General features: G+C 38.5%; 1 protein-coding gene across 1 annotated transcript in view; it reads left to right on the top strand.

Moving 5' to 3' along the window:
- Nucleotides 1–13,309, top strand: part of CDH12 (cadherin 12) — a 1,369,316-nt gene that overhangs the window by 104,969 nt on the left and 1,251,038 nt on the right. The window lies entirely within an intron of this gene.

Below are 13,309 nucleotides of genomic sequence, written 5' to 3'. Positions count from 1 at the left end.
ATATGTGGGGAAAACCACTAGAAAAGTTAAGGTCCGCATAACGGAGCATAAAAGCATGATAAGAACTTGCAATCCTAAATCCAATTTAGCAATGCATTGGAAAGAGCGACAACACACGATTCCACAATTGCGTTTCACCGTGTTAGAAAGTATAGATCAGGAGGTACATGCTGACACCAATCGCCAATTATCACAAAGGGAGACATACTGGATTCGCAGTTTGAATACGCTTGAACCGTATGGACTCAACGACAAAATTGAATTTGCGTGTTTTCTGTAACAAGTATATGCATTGTGTGTAATAAATGTTATAATTTTTGATAGCATGAACAGCAACTTTGTCACAACTAGGACTCACTTAGTGGGGGCACATAAATTAGCATTTTCGTCATTTCTTTTATTTGGCATACACCGTTTTTATGCACACATTTTTTAACAGTGTCTAATATGTTTCGTCATTTACCTTAATGCAAGTTCACACGCATTAGCAGATCGCTGACTAGCTTAAAATGGCGCCTGTCATATTGTTTAGAGCTTGGAGTCTGCTCTTTGTGTTTATGCGGAAACAGAAGGTAGCTCATAAGGACGGTGGACAGTCAGCGCCTTTAACGCAAGACGACGAGAGAAGTGTTAGATTTCCGGCAGCAAGGTAACGAGAGGCACTAATGCGGGTCAAGGGTGGGGAGAAGATAAGATTCTTTAGCGGGGCATTAATGGCACCGTGTGTTTTTTTCAGTTAATAATACGAGTGGCCAGGCAGCATCGAAGCTCACACATATGGGAGGACGTCTATCGACATAGGTAGGCAGCAGCTTGTTTTTGTTTTTCGAGTTTTCAGAAATGGCCAGCATAGATAGTTACCAGCTTTTTTCTCACTAATTTAGGAAAACAACACTTTTTAAAGCGCAGCTAACAGTCGTGAGTTGCATCGAGTCAGGTACATGCTCATTATAGTATTTACTTGGACATGGACACAGTGTGTTACGTGGTGGTTTTCATACTCTACTCTCAGACACCCTGGTGGAGGCTAAGCTAAGTTGGGACTTGTTATGACAAACTTGCACTAGAATTGACATGCACACGAGGTGGAGTCTGTGGCTCCCTAATCCCCAGTTTTGATTATTGTTATTGTGTTGATTTTGATTACAATGTTCCCCTGATGAAGGTATTGTTATACCGAAATGCATTGGGATTAACTGAAAAAGATGAATGGATGTACATGAAGTAATGTACCACAAGAAGGAAAAACAAGTACAGGAAAAGAAAATTACCATGAAAACATGATGTTCTTCATTTGATTTGTTTATACTTCTTGATGCAGAGGAATATGGACAATACTTTGGTGGAATGAACCTTTATACATATTGTTTTGAAACATTAACATTTGATATCATGTATTACTGTGGTTTATAGAGCACCCCGCGGGGGCCTGTGCATAGTGCGTCGCTTTCAAACAGTCTCTGTTTGTGTTATTAGTTGTGTTACTGACGTGAGCCAGTCAGGTTAAGCGACAGCACCTAGATTACAAATAGGAACAAGAGTACATAGCTCAGAATACTAGATTCGCATTTTGGAGTGCAGAGTGTCAATCTTAGTCAAATAAGTACTTTGCCTATGCCATATTGAAAAAACGTACAACTCCGGAATGTGTTTGTTGATGCAAAAAGAGAATCCAATGCTAGAGAATGGAACCTGCAACAGAGCTTGGCGATTCAGAAATAACTTGCGAAAACTAAACTAATTGCACAGTAGGTGTGGTTTATATAGTTTTTTGTTGTTTAGTAGTCTATGGAAGGAAGATGTGACTCCGCCTATTTAGATGGTACGTTTTGCAGTTTACACGTGCTCACGTTTTAACTGTTTTTCTTCTGCACGTGTTCGGAAAAGTTACAAACTGTGAAGCTGTAAAGGTTTCGGTTTTGATAGTAACACGTATAAGGTATTATTATCTACATACTTTGGAGAGTTTAAAAAGTGTTACTCAGTAAAATGTGTTCTTTGCATTTCCATGATTAAAAGCATCTAAATAGAAGATGTATAAAAAAAATCGTTACCATTAGAAAAAAAAAAGGTTTAATATTTGTTATTTTTATGGTTCTTAATTAAAAAAATGCTAGCATTTGTAAACCCTAATCCTACCCTCGGAAAGGTGTGCTGGCACTTGGGGCTTTGGGAAGGTTATTAAATAATAAATGCCCTTTTCTATGCGCCTGTAAACTAGGCTTTTAAACTTTCAATTGCCCAGTCTGTATCTTTACACTTCCTCCAAACATTTTGGTACTGCTACTTTAGTATTGTAGTGAGCCATTCAGCAGTATGTGTTTATGTATACACTGTTCTAAAAGTGAAGCTGCTATACATTTTGCCCTACACTCTCCTTGCAGAATTGTAATAATTCCGCCAGTAGCCAAGTAGTCATGGTGCAAAGTGGGCCTTAGGGCATGGACTGCTTCAAACTCCTAAACACTATGCATGCACTCTTCTATGCATGGGCAAAGTTGTCTTTTATAGCTTTTATTATCCAGTCTATATTCATACACTTCCAGCAAATTCTTTGTGATTGCTGGTTCAGTATTATAGTGAGCTATTCAGCAGAATGCCCTTATGTATGCACTGTGCTAAAAATGAAGCTCTTATAAATTCAGACAGACACTCTCCTTGTAGAACTGTAATTATCCAGTCAGTACTCAAGTAATCATGGTGCAAAGTAGGCCTTAGGCCATGTACTGCTTTAAACCTATATAGACTATGCATGCACTCTTCTATGTAGCTGCACTTTTGTTTTTTATACATTCAATTTCCCAGTCTGTATCATTAGCAGTATTTCCTTATATATGTACTGTGGTAAAACTGCAGCTGTTATAAATTCAGTCATGCACTCTCTTTGCAGAACTGTAATCATGCAGTCAGTAACCAAGTAATTATGGAGCAAAGTAGACCTTAGTATATGGACTGCTTCAAACTCCTATTTACTATACATGTACTGTTCTATGCACCTGCAAATTTACCTTTTATATTTTGAATTCCTCAGTCTTTATCTTTACACTTCCACCAAGCACTCTGTCATTCCTGTTATAGTTTTGTAGTGACTCCTTGATCAGTGTGTAGTAATCCATTCACTACATTAAAACAGTAATCAGCAGATGTACAATAAGTGGCACATTCCCAGAGATATGGCAGTTATTGTGCACTGTGATATCACCACAATGGATGCACCGTATTTACAATGTAGTGTATTATAGAGCAAAAACGGCACAGATACGTGATCTATTTGTGTTGTGAAGGTGGTGCATTGCTTGACTTGTGTTCCAAGTGCAACACAGCTCCAGCAATGCTCTTGGGGTTCTATGCTCACAAAGCTGTGCCAATCCTTAAACCTGTTTCAAGCAGGTGCAGGGTTGTGACGTAGCAAAGGCCTAAAAGTGACTGAATGAAATCTTATAGATTTCACTCAGTCACTTTTACGAGGTGTTCCTATGCTAGAAAACCTCCACTCCCCCCCCCCCATCTCTGCGCAGGAAAGCCTCTTTCTGGTGCAGGGCTTTAGAATGTGATGCACCGTCCATATGTATCACATTGTAAACATCAGACACCATGGCACATCTTTTGCAACACCGCTGCATCACAAAAGTGACGGAAAAGATGTGTAAAAGAGGCACAAGGAGGTTGTAAATCCGCTCCTAACACATACAAATTTACCCAGGCAGTTTCACTAGCAGTGCAAATTGAAGCATATACTTGTATCTTATTTATATGGATATGTTACATTGAAGTGCTTTGAAGGTACTACAGTATAGGTAAACACCTTATACATTTATGCTGTAGCACTCCCTTATAATTTTGCACTTTCACATTCACCATACACTACTAATTCATTCGTTCATTTATGCACTACACATTCATTCTGACAAACGTTTACACACTAATATAGAAATATAGTTCTTTCTTAAGCCAGTGGAGGTAGTTCTGAAAAGAAGTGTTTTTTTTCTTTTTAGTTTTCTATTTTTTTTGTATTTTTTCAGCAGTTGTTAGTTGGTTTTTTTTTAAACCAAAAAAATGAAACTGGAAACAAAAAACTAGGGAACAGGAACAAAAAAGAAAAAAAAATTATTGTTTTGGGCAACGGTGCTCTTCTTTGCTCTTCACAATGAGGTCAATAAACTGCTCACCGTAACAAAGGAGTTCTATGCAAAATTTTACAATGAATTGTAAGATCTGCAAACGGAGGCACAATAATAGGATGCAGACTTCTCGGAGGAGGTGGTGGTGCAGTTGAGGTAGAAGGAACTGCATGCATGTTGAGGGTTCTCCTGGAACCTTTGTGTTGCCATCCTTCCATAATTATTGGGATGCAAATTTTTGACATGGCAAACCATTGAGGTTGCCCCAAAAGAGTACTTTTTAGTGGGGTCACCCCTGGAAAGTGTAACCTCACAGATCTTGCACGTTACTTTCGGTACATTCACCCTTTTCTGTCCCTCCGCAAATGAAAAAAACTTGCAAATGAAAGCTTCTTATCTCTTTTTCTGAGGTGGCTCAGTAACAAAATCTTCCTCAGAGGAAGGTACTGATGAAGTCTCAAAAAGAACAGCCATTGTAGAGTTTGGTTGTAAAAGACTACAACTCCACAGAATAGATGTTTTTCCTGGGAAAGTCCAAGTAGGATGATCAAAATGAGAGGGGTCTTTCAACAGTTGGAATAGGAAGTATTATGAACCAATCAAAACTCTTGTTTTATGGTCACATGACTTTGCGCACGCTTACAGTGCTCTTACGGTGCTCTTACGGTGCTCTTAAGATGCGAGTACGTACGACGTACCTCTGCGATTTGCGTAATTGCTTTTAAAAGTAATAATCGCTTTTTAAAAGTTAAAAAAAACTATTTTTATGCGTGTCCTAGATAAGGTCTTCCCTTAATATGTACATTAAATACATAAATATATGTTTTTGAACAATTAGAAACGTTTGCGCCGTACGCTTATGGGGCGCCGTACATGACGTCACGCAGAAGCGTTGATGCGATGCGTAAGGTCAAAGCGTATCCGTAACGAGTGCACGTCTAAACGCAGAGGGCCATTTACCGTACAAAGTGTGGTGTGATCACTGTACGCGTATGGTGCGATTACCAAAAAAAACATGAAAAAGAAATTATACAGATTTTAATTGTAAAAAATTGAAAACTATTTTTTTTAAATAAAAAAACTAATTGGGGATTTAGTTTTGTTATTATTTTACATTACAAATATGAAATATAATTTAAAAAATAAAATAAATATAAATATTTTTAATAAAAATGTAAGAAATTAGTATAAAATAAAGAAATATAATATTTTATACATTTAAAAATTATCATTTACAAAACCTTTGAAATTCACTGAAAAAAACCATAGGTTTCAGCCATGTTATAGTTAGGAATTAGCATTTAAAAAACCTTGCAAATTCACTGAAAAAAACATAGGTTTCACACATGTTATAGTTAGCTGGAGATTTCACTCCTACAAAACCATTGAAATTCCCCTGTTATAGTTAGTTCAGCTAACTATAACTCGCGTGCCAGCAATGCACTGCTGATGACGTCACATACTACATCACTCATGACATGGTCATGACATCACTCATGACATCACTCATGACATCTCAGATGACATCACTGATGACATCATCCTTGTGAAAGAGTGGCAGACCTCTTCTCACCCTAATATAACCTTTGATACACACATTCAAAAATAGAACCTAAAATTTTCTAAAAAATGGAGATACCAATACTAGTTAGAACAACCTATTCAGTAATTCCAAAATCTACATACACATCCACTCATTCACCAATAGTTCTATATAGTCACTCATACATGTACTCACTCATCATATGTACTCATACACCTATACATCCTGTTACACACATCCATTGACTTGCATATACAGCTCTATACACACCACTACACTTATTTCTATAGAAACGTACACATTCTTACTCTCTTAAACAATCAGTTATAGAAACACATACTTATTTATACAGGAACTCTTCCAATCTGTCACTGTCATATAACCTTACTTATATACATCAATACTCACATATACTAGTTTAAAACATATGTACTTACTCATAAAGACAGTATTGAGGCAGTCATTCACTCACTAACACACCCATACACACAATCATCCACCCATACAGTCCTGCACATATGCTGTCTTCAAAACACATACAAACAGTGAGTCAGTCATTCATGCATCTGTGCATTAAGTAATACCCTCCACCAAACCATACAGACACTCATTCTGATACTCAAAAAAACAACTAATAACCCATATAAACACTCATGTAGGTACTTATTAATCCATGCAGCCACTTATACATAAAGTGAGACACTGATACAGATATTTACATATTTAAACATTACTCGCTAATACATGTATTCACTAAGATATACTTAATAAGTCAGGTATACAATCAATTTTGCAAAAAAACCCATTTAGACACTTATTTACCCATTTATTCTTCCATCGACCTTGACATATACATATATAAAACATATTTAAATGTGAGAAAAAAACACATTCACTGGATGATGTCATCAGTGATGTCACCAATGATGTCATTTGAGATGTCATCAGTGATGTCATGAGTGATGTCACTGACCATGTCATGAGTGATGTAGTATGTGACGTCATCAGCAGTGCATTGCGGGCGCGCAAGTTATAGTTAGCTGAACTAACTATAACGGGGGAATTTCAATGGTTTTGTATGAGTGAAATCTCCAGCTAACATGTGTGAAACCTATGGTTTTTTAGTGAATTTCTAAGGTTTTTTAAATGCTAATTCCTAACTATAACGTGGCTGAAACCTATGGTTTTTTTCAGTGAATATATATATATATATATATATATACATATATATATATATATATAGTCACTCCAAGGTTGTCCACCTTTGAGTAGCACATGAGCAGCAGCTTGATTTATGTGTAGGTAAGGACGGGGATCCGCTTGAGCCTCCCATTGGTGGGTGTGTCATATGGAAAATGGAGAAGTGGGTTAGCGGTTGCACACACCGCTTCCGTTAAAGCCCCTGAAGAGAAGCATATGGAGCTTCGAAACGCGTCGGGCAGATCCATTATGGAGCGGCATCTACAAGCGGATCCCCGTCCTCACCTACACATAAATCAAGCTGCTGCTTGTGTGCTACTCAAAGGTGGACAACCTTGGAGCAACAATATATATATGTATATATATATATATATATACACATAACTTCACAACTTGCCTCGTCGCAGGGGGAGCGCACAAGAGCTGGTGACATCAGCGGGATCAAGGCAGTATCCCGTCACTATATTCCACACAAAGTTCAAGAATGATTGCACTCCACTCGAGGAACTTTTCAACAGCGTTTATTTCTTAGCTGCGATGACCTACGCGTTTCGAACGTTTCGTTCTTGTTCACGGTAACATTTCAAACAGTGAGTCCCTTTTCACTTTTGCATTAAATACACATTTTTACACGCAATGCATTATGGGCATTGTAGTTAAATTAACATCATTTAACTAATATACAGTTCACAACCAACTGCTGAATTGTGTTTTTTGTGTGTAGGTTGTGTTGACATTAGTGCGTCATGAGTGTGGTTTATGTCATCATTTATCGGACTAAGTGCCTTTGTCATGCCCTGCATATGGTGTATATGTTGCCATATGGTGTATCAGTGAGAGTCTTTCTACCAGCTTTGTGTGGTGTAACGGTGAGGATTACACCCTGTGTGCTCATTTATATCTACAGTGTTGTGTAGTGAATAAGTTCACTCTTGATAAGACAACTACTGTGATTTGGCCAATTGGGTGTTATTCCATGTTTCTTGGACTGAGTGCCCTGTCCACCGCTACTGAATACCACTAATGGCTGGAATTATGTTGCTGTGTGAGATTCAAGATTATTAACAAGGCAATTTTGTGCATCGAATTATACAAGCATCAGTCCAATCTATTACAGATGTACATGAAGTTCCGCATCTGTATTGAGTCCCATCGGTTGTATAGTTTTAAATTTCATAATTAATTTTGACTCTAGTCTTCTTAATTGCAATTTCCTATCCCCTCCATGCTCATTGGGAGGTATTGCAGCCAGACCTGAATATGTCATGTTTGTCCATGTATATCCAGGATGGTTTGTCATATGTTTTGCCATTGCATAGGCGAGGTCCTTTTTCTGTATTGCCCTTGTGTGCTCCAGGATGCGTTTTTTTAAAGGGCATGTCGTACTCCCAATATATCTTTTACCACACTGACATTGGAGTAGATATACAACAAAAGAGGTTTCACACGTAATTTGTTGTTTTATTTCGAATTTTCTTCCCGAGGGTTCCAGCAGATTTTTTAGATTTTTTCCAATTCTGCAGGCCTTGCATACTAGGCATTTTGTAAAACCTGTTTGTTTAGATCCTAGCCAAGTTTTGTCTTTTCGCAATTCGAAATGGCTGTGCACAAGATGATCTGACAAATTAGGTGCTCTTTTGTATGTGACCGATGGTCTGTCTCCTATTTCATTCCCAATGTCAATGTCTTTTTTTAGAATATGCCAATACTTTGTCATGATTTTTCTTATTTTGAAGCTCTCCTTAGTGTACCTGATTATCATTCTTGGTTGTTCCTCTGTTGTTGTTGTTTCTATCTAATTTGTATTTGACGTCATGTCATAGTTTAAGTTTTTTCTCTTACCAAGTAAGGTTTTGTTCGGTGAAGTTAGCATTTCATGTCTATTTCTGTTCCTGGCTGCTATTTCCCCTCTTTTGATGGCAGGTCATTTTGTATCCTCTCTGCTGAAAACGAATTTTTGTATCATCAAACTTTCGCTCCATTTCACTTTCTTCAGAGCAGTTCCTCTTCATCCTTAGTAGTTCACCATAAGGGATACTTTTCTTCAAACCGGTTGGATGAAAACTCTGTCCATGTAAGAGACTGTTGGTTGCTGTTTTTTTGCGATGGACAGTTGTCTCCAGTTTGTTGTCTTTCACATATACTCTGGTATCCAGAAATTCAATTTCTCTTGGACTGATGTTATAGGTGAATTTTAGTCCCACTGTATTGGTGTTTAGAATCTCAAAGAAGTTTTGAATTCTTGTTCAGTGCCTTTCCAGAGCAAAAAGAGGTCGTCTATGAAACGGAGCCATAACGCTACGTTAGCCATATGTTGGTCGTTTTCTTCTCCCCAAGCTACACACCTCCCCCACCACCCCATCATGAGATTAGCGTAGCTTGGGGAGAAGGAAACTCCCATGGCAGTTCCACAGCGCTGTGCATATGTTTTCTTGTTGAAGATGAAGATATTATTATACAGACAGAGTGTTATCATCTGTATGAGCAACTTCGAATGTTCATAAAGGTTGACTGATCTTTGTTGGAGGAAATATTTAATTGCCTTAAGACCAATTTCATGGTCTATGGAGGTATATAACGATACAACGTCGATCGTTACTAGAAAGTAGTTTGGTTGCCATTCGGTGTTAGATAAAATTCGCAAGAAGTCCCCTGTGTCTTTAATAAATGATGTTAGTGTGGGTACTATGGGGGCAATGAAGTTGTCCACATACACTGACACGTTCTCATACAGACTTCCGCAGCTAGAAATTATTGGCCTCCCTGGTGGTTTATTGAGTGTCTTATGTACTTTCGGAAGAAAGTATATGGTCGGGACAGTTGGATTGTCTACCATCAGGTATCTTCTTTCCTGTTCTGTAATTAGGCCAGCCTTTTTCCAAATTTCTAGTTTGTTTCTCAGATCAGTTGTTAATTCTTTCGTCGAATTTCTTTCAAGCATAGTGTATTTGGAGTTGTCTTTTAGTTGTCTCATTGCCTCATTGATGTAATCTGTTTTTTCTTGGATGACAATGTTTCCCCCTTTGTCGGCGGGTTTGATCTCGATGTTATTGTTTGATTTGAGAGATTGTATGGCAAGTCGTTCCTTTTTGGTGAGATTTTCAATTCCCTTATGACTTACATTGGTAATCTTGTCAATCTCCCCCAATACTAGGTCCTGATAGATGTCTATCTTGTTTCCCGGGTACAGAGTTGGACAAAATTTGGATGGAGGTTTAAACGTTGTTTTTGCAGATTTGTTTGTAGTTACTGCCATTTCTTCTAAGATTTGAGTATTTCCAATTTGGGTACTGGTGGTCTCATTCGCCAATTCATATGCAGTCCGAAGTTGTGGAATTTCCTGTGAATGGAATTGCGCTTGGTTGTCTTCATCTTTGTCTCCTTGCAGGTTGTCAGGAGGTTTGGGATATCTTTTAAAGTGTTTTTTCAACTTCAGCTTTCTTATATATTTGTACAGGTCGATTTTAGTATCGGTGATTTCCTGGTGTATTTCTGGGCAGAAAGTTAATCCATTGTTAAGTAGGTCGTTTTCACTTTTTGTTAGAGTGTATCTGGATAAGTTTATGACCAGGTCAGGAGGTTTCTGGTTTTTGTTAGAGTTCTTGTTCCTTGATCTCATTTTTTGACTATTGTTCTGTTCCTCAGATTGTATCCTCCGCTTTGGTTTTCTGCTTCTCCTGGTTTTGCGCCCTGTTTTTTTGACTGAGAGTATCCTCTCCCTCTTCCTCGGGTCCGATTGAATCTTCCTCTTTGTGATGTTGCTTTTGGTGCTAGTTGCTCCATATGGAGCATTTGAAGCTCCTCTAAAAAATTAAACCTGCGGTCTCCTGGTTGTTGCTGACGTTGTTCCCCTTCACTCCAGTCTGATTCCTCTTCTGTAGCAGAGTTATCATTTGTTCCTGTTGAGGGTTGTTTCCACTGTTTTTTATAGAGATCATATTTTTGGGCAAATGTTAAAATTGTGCCATACTCGTAATCATCTTCGTCCCTTCTGAACTTTCGTTGTTTTCTCATTTGAACCTCATCCTCATGTTTGTCCAAATTCTTTTCCATGTCCGCTCTCATCTTCTTGACAGTATCGGGGTCTTCTTGTAAGTCTAATATTGCTTTTTCAATATCAGCGATGGCTATATGTAGTTCGCTTACTTCAATGCGTGCATATTTTATTATTATCAATAACATGTTTTTAGAACATGCCATGTTGTTCTTGCCCCATTCTTCCAGCATTTCCGGTCGCGTGTCTGGATGGTTAGGTAGCGTGAAGATCCGTAGTCCTCTTGGGACCATTGCACATTCAACATATTTTTCTAGTGTGATGATCTCCCATGAGCGCGATATTTCCTTGCGCTGTAGTTTTTCTAATTTGATGAATAATTGTTTCGCATTCGAGGGTGTCACTGTTGCGCTTTTATTTGCTGCCTCTCCACGTTTACTGCCGGAGGGGGGTTCTTAAACATACTTTCCGCTTTAGATGCCCGCTTTGCATTTCTTTCCTCCATCTTGATGTTTGTTTAGTCGATTGTTTGTGCTTGTTTTTTTCTAGTTTTGTTCGATGCACAACAAAAATCGGCAGCAACAAGAGTCTCACGTTGCTCTGGTATTGCTTGTTGTAGTGTCAGGGACTGTTTGTCCAAAATTCAGAGGAATATTGTTAGTTCTTTTGTAATCCTCATACACTCGCAGTCTGCGTCTGTCCCCGAGTCAGGTGGGTTTACCCAGTGCGATTCTACTGGGTTTCAAACATGCATCTGGGGTTGTAAATAACCTCCGTACTGATTTCCACCTCGCTACAACACCTCTTCGGAAAGACGTGTTCCCTTCACCCAAGTGAGTCTTACCTGGGAGACTCCCGGCCGTGTCAGTGTCCTCGGACCCAGCACGTCGGCGCTCAACCAGTCAGGCGGAAGGATGTTTCATTCGTCTTTCCGTCTCGCAGCCCTTGATTCTGTGCTTTTCGCCTGCTCACGGTATGTTTAGATGCGCTCTCCCGCACCCTCACGTCGTTCGGCTGAATCAATGATCCGTTTGTTTTCTATGCTGCGGACATGGCGTTGGGCTCTCCCCTGTATATTTCTATAACTTCGCAACTTGCCTTGTCGCAGGGGGAGCGCACAAGAGCTGGTGCCATCAGCGGGATCAAGGCAGTATCCCGTCACTATATTCCACACAAGGTTCAAGAATGATGGCACTCCACTCAAGGAACTTTTCAACAGCGTTTATTTCTTAGCTGCGATGACCTATGCGTTTCGAATGTTTCGTTCTTGTTCACGGTAACATTTCAAACAGTGAGTCCCTTTTCACTTTTGCATTAAATACACATTTTTACACGCAATGCATTATGGGCATTGTAGTTAAATTAACATCATTTAACTAATATACAGTTCACAACCAACTGCTGAATTGTGTTTTTTGTGTGTAGGTTGTGTTGACATTAGTGCGTCATGAGTGTGGTTTATGTCATCATTGTAAAAATGTGTATTTAATGCAAAAGTGAAAAGGGACTCACTGTTTGAAATGTTACCGTGAACAAGAACGAAACGTTCGAAACGCGTAGGTCATCGCAGCTAAGAAATAAACGCTGTTGAAAAGTTCCTCGAGTGGAGTGCCATCATTCTTGAACTTTGTGTGGAATATATATACATATATATATCTGATGCACATGCATTATATACATTTCTTTAACAAATCCTTTATATCTTCAAGTTACAAAGATGTGGAGTTAAGAATAGTAAATCTGTACTAAATCTGTATACTTAACTGAACGATATTTTCACTGTCGATATTTTTACTACAAAATGTGTGGTTCGCTATATACTTGTGAACTCTAATATGATATACAAATCCTTTTTATCCTTGGTGGGACTCATGTTTGTTCTCTCTCCTTAAAATAAAAACATGTTTCTTTATGAATGTTGGATGTCACCATTCTATTTTTATCATCCATCTTCTCTGTAGCCTCCCGTCCTCCCTTATCCACTTACTCCTTGAAACTCTGGCTTATACTGCCCTTCCAAATTGAAAAGAATGGTTCAATAAAATTGAATACATGGTCCTATTTCACACATCGCATCCACGTGCAGGGAAAATACTGTGTATCAACAACCCCTGTTTCAAAGTCTTATATATCACACACAAAGAACTTTCTTGATTGGCAAATTAAGGAGGATATATTGTGAAATGTCACAGAAAATGATGAAACCTTGACGGAAGTAATTCAAAAGACATTTGATTAACAATCATTTTTTTCTTCAAAGTCTACAGCTCAGTTTGCTAATCATTAGGAGCAAAGTGGTTGTAGGGGTAAATCATCTTGAAGAGACTAATGTCAGTGAAGTTGTTTATTTTTCACAATGCCGGAGCCTGAGATATTTCTAATACATGTGAGAGTGATCTGAGCTGCTCCTTCAGATTTATCTGTGCGCATCAGACTTTTGTAGTAGCCTGA

The sequence above is a fragment of the Lissotriton vulgaris genome, chromosome 4_1, assembly GCF_964263255.1.
Source record: "Lissotriton vulgaris chromosome 4_1, aLisVul1.2, whole genome shotgun sequence".
In the NCBI taxonomy this organism is placed as follows: Eukaryota; Metazoa; Chordata; class Amphibia; order Caudata; family Salamandridae; genus Lissotriton; species Lissotriton vulgaris.
Note: the sequence above shows the minus strand (reverse complement) of the source record. Positions and strands in the feature narration are given on the sequence as shown.